The sequence below is a fragment of the Miniopterus natalensis genome, chromosome 20 (assembly GCF_054644295.1).
Source record: "Miniopterus natalensis isolate mMinNat1 chromosome 20, mMinNat1.hap1, whole genome shotgun sequence".
Taxonomy (NCBI): Eukaryota; Metazoa; Chordata; class Mammalia; order Chiroptera; family Miniopteridae; genus Miniopterus; species Miniopterus natalensis.
Window position 1 is genome coordinate 4,919,245 of NC_142100.1, and position 7,172 is coordinate 4,926,416.

Consider the following 7,172-nt stretch of genomic DNA (forward strand, 5'->3'; position numbering starts at 1 on the left):
TTATTAGCATGATATATCCTGTTTCATTACTTTCAGCCTGTGTGTGTTTTTTGATCTAAAGTGGGTCTCTGTGCAAAGCATATTTATGGGTGTTGTTTTCTTATCCAGCTACCCTATGTCTTTTAATTGGAACATTTAATCAATTTACATTTAAAGTGATAATTGATAGTTAAGTAGTTACTGCCATTTTATTATTCATCTTTATATTCTTTATTTCCCTTTCTTCTTCTTAAAAAGCCCCTTTAACATTTCTTGGGATACTGGCCTGGTGGTGATGAACCCCTTTAGCTTTTTTGTTGATTGGGACTCTCTTTATTTCTTCAATTTTATTTTTTATTTTAATTCATTTTAAAAAATATTTTTTATTTTTCTATTGCATGTGATGTACAATATTATATTAGTTTAATGTGTGCAACCTAGTGATTTGACATTTATATAGCTTACGAAGTGATCACCTTGATAAATCTGGTACCCATTTGACACCCTACCTAGTTAACACAATGTTATTGACTCTATTCCCTATGCTATGTTTTTACATCCCCTTGACTATTCTGTAACTGCCTATTTGAACTTCTTAATTTCTTTTCATTTTTCATCCATCCCCTCAACCCCCCTCCAATCAGGCAATTGTTAAAATGTTTTCTGTTATCTATGAGCTTGTTTTTACTTTGCTTGTTTGTTTACTTTGTTTTTTAGATTCCACATAAAAGTAAAATCATATGGTATTTGTTGTCCTCTGCCTGACTTATTTCACTCAGCACAATACCCTCTGGGTCCATCCATGTTTTTGTAGATGGCAAAGTTTCATTCTTTTTAAAAAATATATCTTTATTGATTTCAGAGAGAGGAAGGAAGAGAGAAAATTGAAACACAATGATGAGAGAGTTGTCATTGATTAGCTGCCTCCTGCACACCTCCAACTGGGGATCATGCCCTCACTCAGGCATGTGCCCTAACTGAGAGTTGAACCCTGATCTCCTGGATCCTAGGTCAATGCTCAACCACTGAGCCATGCCTAGCCAGGCAAGGTTTCATTCTTTTATATGACCGAGTCATATTCCTTTGTATATATGCATCACTTCTTTATCTACTCATCTATTGATGGACACTTAAGTTGTTTCTGTATCTTGTCTTTTGTAAATGATGCTGCAATGAACATATGGACTACATAATATAACCAACTCACTAAGATGATATTACAATACTAGATGTGTATGCATCTCATAATAATACTGCAAAATTTATGAAGTAAAAATTGATAGAGCAATAGTAAGAAATCAATAAATCCACCTTCTATAGTGGGAGATTTCTACATCCATTTGTTTGCAATTGATAGGTCAGATGGACAAAAAGCAGCAAATATATAATGTATTTCAATAATATAATTACTAGTGGCCCTCCATATACACAGGTTCTACATCTGTGGATTAAACTGTGGATAAAAAATATTTAAAAAAAATTACATTATTAATGACATAGATGATGGTTGCATTTATATTTAACGTGTACAGACTTATTTCTTGTCATTATTCTATAAATAATACAGTATAACAACTATTTATATAACATTTATGTGGTATAAGATTTTATAAGTGATTTAAAGATGATTTAGAGTATATGGGAGTATGTGCTGGGGTTACATGGAGATGCTGCACCGCTTCATACAAGGTACTTGAGCATCTACAGAGTTTGTTATTCAAGGGAGGTCCTGGAACCCATCCCTGTGGATACGGATGGATGGCTGCAATGAGTCTGAATATGATGCTTTATGACCTTCTGCTTTTTGTGAAAGGGCTGTTCTGCCCATTCTAGAATCTTCTCGGGTATGGAGATTTCAACATCTTATTTGTTTGAAAAGTTTATCTTGTGTCTCAGTTTTTTTCTCCCTGTAGTTTCCATCTAGTGGTCTTAATTCTACTTCATTGGGTTATATGTAGAGAAAGACTATTTCCATGTATGTGATGTGGAGTAATTTGTTTGGGTTATTTTTTTTTGAATGATATGAGTGAAAGTCTGAGTTCTTTTTTTTTTTCTTGAATATCCAGTTGTCGCAGCACCATGCATTGAACAGACTATACAAATCCATTTACTGTAAACGTAGACTTATTTTTGAACTCTGAACTCTGTTCCATTGACCTGTAATTCTATCCTCATGCCAGGACCGCATTGTCTTGATAACTGTAGCTTTATAGAATGTTTTGAAGTCTAGAAGTGTGAACACTCTGGCATAGTTTTGTTTTTTTTAAAAAATATTGTTTAGATCTTCTAGATGTTTTGCATTTCCTTATAAATATTGTAACCTGCTTGTCAATTTTTACAAAAGACATTGCTTAAACTGAGGGTGGTTTGTTATTCAGCAATAGGTAAGCAAACAATAGCACTTCCTCAGGGCTTCCTAGGTACAATGTCTAAGTCTTTCTCATGAGCTGCTCCAAAGACACACATCTCTTACCCCACACAGCACATTCTTTCTCTCTTGCTCTCATTTCTACCCATGTGAGGTATTTTACCTTTTTTTAATCTATTACATTTTATTTGATTATTTTGCTTATAACTTCAGTCAGTCAGTCAGTTCTCTCACCCAGTGTTTTTTCCATGTTTCTCAACTGTGAGTCATTTACAAATTTAATAACCATACTTATGTGTGACTTTAGCAAGCACTAAATAAAAATTGTTGAGCAACCCTGCCCGGAGTGGCCCGCACCAGAGGGTCACTTGGGTTCAATTCCAGGTCAAGGGCATGTACCTTGGTTGCAGGTCCAATCTCCACCTGGGTTCAGGAGGCAACCAATCAATGTGTCTCTGTCATATCAATGTTTCTCTCTCTTTCCTCTCTCTCTCCCCCTCTCCCTCCCTTCCACTCTCTTTAAAAAAATCAATGGAAAACATATCCTCACTCCTCAGATTAAAAAAAAAAAGTTAAGCAGACCAGACAGGGGCCTCTGCCCTGCTATATGCCATACAATCCAGTCTCCAGGTGGTACCCTGGGGCTTGACTCCCAGAAACAATACTTTAGAAACTTTGCAAAACTACTTCAGCAGGGAGATAAAATATTGTCTGTGGGGGCGAAGTTGAGGTTTTCTGAGGAACTTTTTTTCTGTCTTTGCAAGTGCAGAAGATTGCCATTCTTTTTGATGAAGAATTCAGGGATCCGATCCCTTCAGCCCTGCCTCATGAAAAATGGCTTAGGGTGAGATCTCTGAGTGGAGGAACACATCTTGGAAATGTGCAGGACAGTGAGACGTAGAATGCACTTCCTTAATGAGAGCCGGAGGGAAAGATCGAGATCCCAATAGAAGAAAGGCCTCACTCCACAGAGCTGAAAAACTGTTGCAGGAGACCACACAGTCTTTTTGTGGTTGAAATTGTTTCAAGAGAAAGAGAGATTCAAGAGAGAAAAATTGACCCACTAATAAATGAAAGGAGAAAATTAATGCTGACTCTCTACTTCCTGGGACTCTGAACACATTTGGCAAATCAGTTCCTGGCAAGAAAAAGAAAGCCATGTGGACAATTAGATATAATGAAGACCTTGCAGAACTAGCAATGGACAGAAATGAGGCGATGTTTGGGAAAGGGAGGCACAGGTTATCTGAATGCATGAAAAGCAATAAGCGAGTCCCAAAGATTATTGTCCCTGGGAAAAGGCTTATCAACTCTGACTCACAGGGTTGACTCTAATAAGTGTAAACCGAAGAGGGGTAATGGGATAGAGGAGACCCGGGTTTCTTACTAGTAGTTGTGATCTTAGGCAAGAGGCTTCACCCTGTGAGCACCCTCACCTGTGATGAACTCAGTGCAGTGGTTTCCAACCACTATTCCCCCCTCCCCTTCCCCCATCCTTTTGGTAGCAACACTCACTAATCCCTCATTTGGGGAACTGTCCCTTCTCCATCCATATGCTTTTGGTAGAACTGCCCATCAGAGTGCTCAGGTTCCCTGAATGTAGGGATAAACTCATAGCCCAGGCCAGTCTACAGCAGATAATCTGTTTTAGACTGAGAGGGACAAAGATGGTCAGAGTGGAGCTATCTTGGGGTCACACCAGAGAAGTGTCAAAAGTCATTGGGTGGCTTCCTGGAATTCCCAAGGCTTGGTTTAGTAAGCGATGCCAACATCCTTCCAATAAATACTTTTTTTCCCTTCTAAAATTTAAGTTAAAACAATGTCCATTTGGTTGTTCTACCCACAAAAGGTTATCAGATATCAGGCAAGAGGATTTCACAGTGATGTAAAGAGAAAGCTCCTGGAAGAAGCATAAAACCATTTTATTTTTGGTTGCTGAGCTGGGCAGCAGTGTTCTCGGTGCCCGTCGAGTTCTCCAGGACTGGTGGTGGGACCTGAATGACACACTTTACTCTCTGAACCTTAGCTTCCTTACTAACAGTCCCAGTTCTCTGGCTGTGTACCAGGGGTAGTTTTAGAGTAAATAAAATGTTATGAAGTGCTTTGATGACTAGGGGAAACCAATTAAAAATTAACCCAGGATGGTATGAAAATCTGGGCTTGCCCCTTTAGCTAGCCCTAGGGATGTCAACATATCTGATAGTGATTCACAGGAGAATGGCACCTCTTTGCATCTCTTATCCCATCACACTCTGGGCCAATCTGGGCTGAAAAGGAAGGAACACACACAAAGGCAAAAACCCTGTGCAACTAATTAATTATTTTGTCAGTTTGATAGGGAAGTGTAAAAAAAACCCTTTAAAACCAAAGAACAATAATTTTTAAAGGAACCCAACCAAAACATTTCCATAAAGCAAATATGTTGGACCTGGTAGGAGGCAGCAAGCTTGCTAGGATGCTAAAAACTCTCCAAATTTACATATTTTAATAGGGGCTAGTAAAAGCAAATACTCCAACACAAATAATTATAATATTTTAATGCTGTTTCCTCAGGGCTTCAAGTTTTAATTTTTTAAATTTTTTAAAAAATATATCTTTATTGATTTCAGAGAGAGGAAAGGACAGGGAGAGAAAAAGAGATAGAAACATCAATGATGAGAGAGTCATTGATCGGCCCGCAACCCAGCCATGTGCCCTGATGGGGAATCGAAAACCAATTGCCTGGATCCTAGGTCAACGCTCAACCCCTGAGCCATGCCCTGCTGGAAAGGGCTTCAAGTTTTTAAAATAAACATATATAAGAGAAAGTCAGTGTTACTAAGTGGCAAAGATTCTGCCACACCCAGCTGTTTTCTGTTTACCACATGAAGAAAGAAAGGTAGAAATATGGTTTTCTTATGTCCTTGAATTACAGAACTGCTTGGGGTACAGGCCTTGTGCTCTGAGTCCTATTGAGAGAAGACAGTTGCAGCTCCAATTCTACCCTTTAGTATGTTTTTCACTTACCCACTTGCCTATTGGCTCACTAGCACAGTCCATGACACATAGTAGGGAGTTTAATAGGCGCTGTTAAATGGGGATTATTTGCCAACTCATTAGAAGCAGCATCCTACAGATTTCCTGGATCACAAAATACCACAGATTGGAAGGTAAACACACTGTACAATACCCACGCTCTCCCAGGAGGTCCAGCTTCATTTCTTCTGCAAGCTGCCTGGGAGCCACAGTAGTGAGAGAACCACCTCGATATCATTTAGCAGTGGCTGCTAAGTTTTACTCAAGCAGCTACTCTGAATAAGCAGCTCCTTTCTCCTTTTGCTCTTAGGGCCAACCAACCCCAGATGCTGAGGCATCTTATCTTATATTTGGGGTCACACTGTGGTCCCTTGGATCATGGGATTACATAGTCAGAAGAGACTTTAGGTAGCTGTGTTTAATCTTATTTCACTGGAGGTCCAAAGAGGTTTACGAATCACCTAAGCTAATGAACCAGTTAAGGTCACACTTTTGTAGGCAGGACTTGGAAAATGGTGGCTGTATAGGTGTCTTTGAAGTAGCTCCAAAACCTTGGGCAAATAGAGCAAGCCCAGCTGGGTTCTCAGCCCCTGGGTTCCCCTTTTGCTCCCAGCTAGGTCAGTTTGGCCCCCATGTGGAGGTCCAGGTGAATCTCAGAATTCAAGTCTAGCCCTGCTCTCAGATGCGCGAGGTCTCGGGCCCTGCTATTTGAACACACGTGCTGAGCACTGGATCCACCTGGATTCTTGCTTGGACATTGTGCATTGCCCCCATTTCCAGGAGCAAGACCTTTGTCTAGTTCCTGAAGTTTTCTCCTGCTTTTGTTTCTGTCTAAAACTCCTTTTCCTGGGATAACTAAGACCTGGATTGGAGTCTCAACTTTGCTCCTTGCTATGTGTGACTCAAGCAAAATGATTGCCCCTCTGATTCTCAATTTCTTCCTTTGCAAAGTGAGGATAATGCCACTACTTCATAGTGATATTGTCCTTGTTGATATTTAGGGTTAGTTGATATAGTAGAGTCTGGAATTGTCACTGAGGGGTGCACAATAAACTGTGGAAATAATTGTTATTTATTACTCCCTTGGCCCTTCTTAGGAGTGTGGTTCTATACCTCACCATTCTCCTCTCTGGAGCTAGAGCACTTTTCTGGCCCCAATCAGGCAGTGGGGCCTTGTTCTTACTGAACAAACTTTCAGTAACCCTAACCCTAACCCTAACATCCAGCTTCTTCGGGGTCCTCGGTATGGCCGGCTCTGAGATCCAGCCACTGACTTCCACTCATCTTCCAATCTCCCCTGCTTTCGTCTTGGATTCTTTCCTCTGACCGCTTGCCTGACCTTGGCCTGATATTGCCATTTCCCTTGGGTACCTCTCTGATGCTGGCTCCTTCCCAGAGGGCAGACCCAGAGTCCTGCCTCAGGGCCTCCTACCTGCCCAGCTTCAGCGTGGCTTTGACTTGTCAAGATTCTCCAGGGAAAATTCCAGAAAATCTCCGTTACCTGAGTTTTCTCTGGTGATAGTCCCTATTATGTATGCCTACCCTTTCCCTCGTGTGGCCTTCCTCTTTCCAGTCCTCCAGAGGCTCAAAAAGGAGAAACATATATCTGCAACCCCTAACTCAGGACTGCTACTCCACTAAATTAAAAAAAATGCTGTGAAAATCGGGTAGGGCAAGAATAGAAAGAAGTCGAGCCCATCAAAAGCCGTTGAGGTCTGCTGTCTGATTTCCTGGTAGTGTGAGCATAAAAATTCATAAGGCAGTGGCAGAGGGAAGAAAAAAGCGGGGTTGAGGTGGGGTGGAGAAGGCA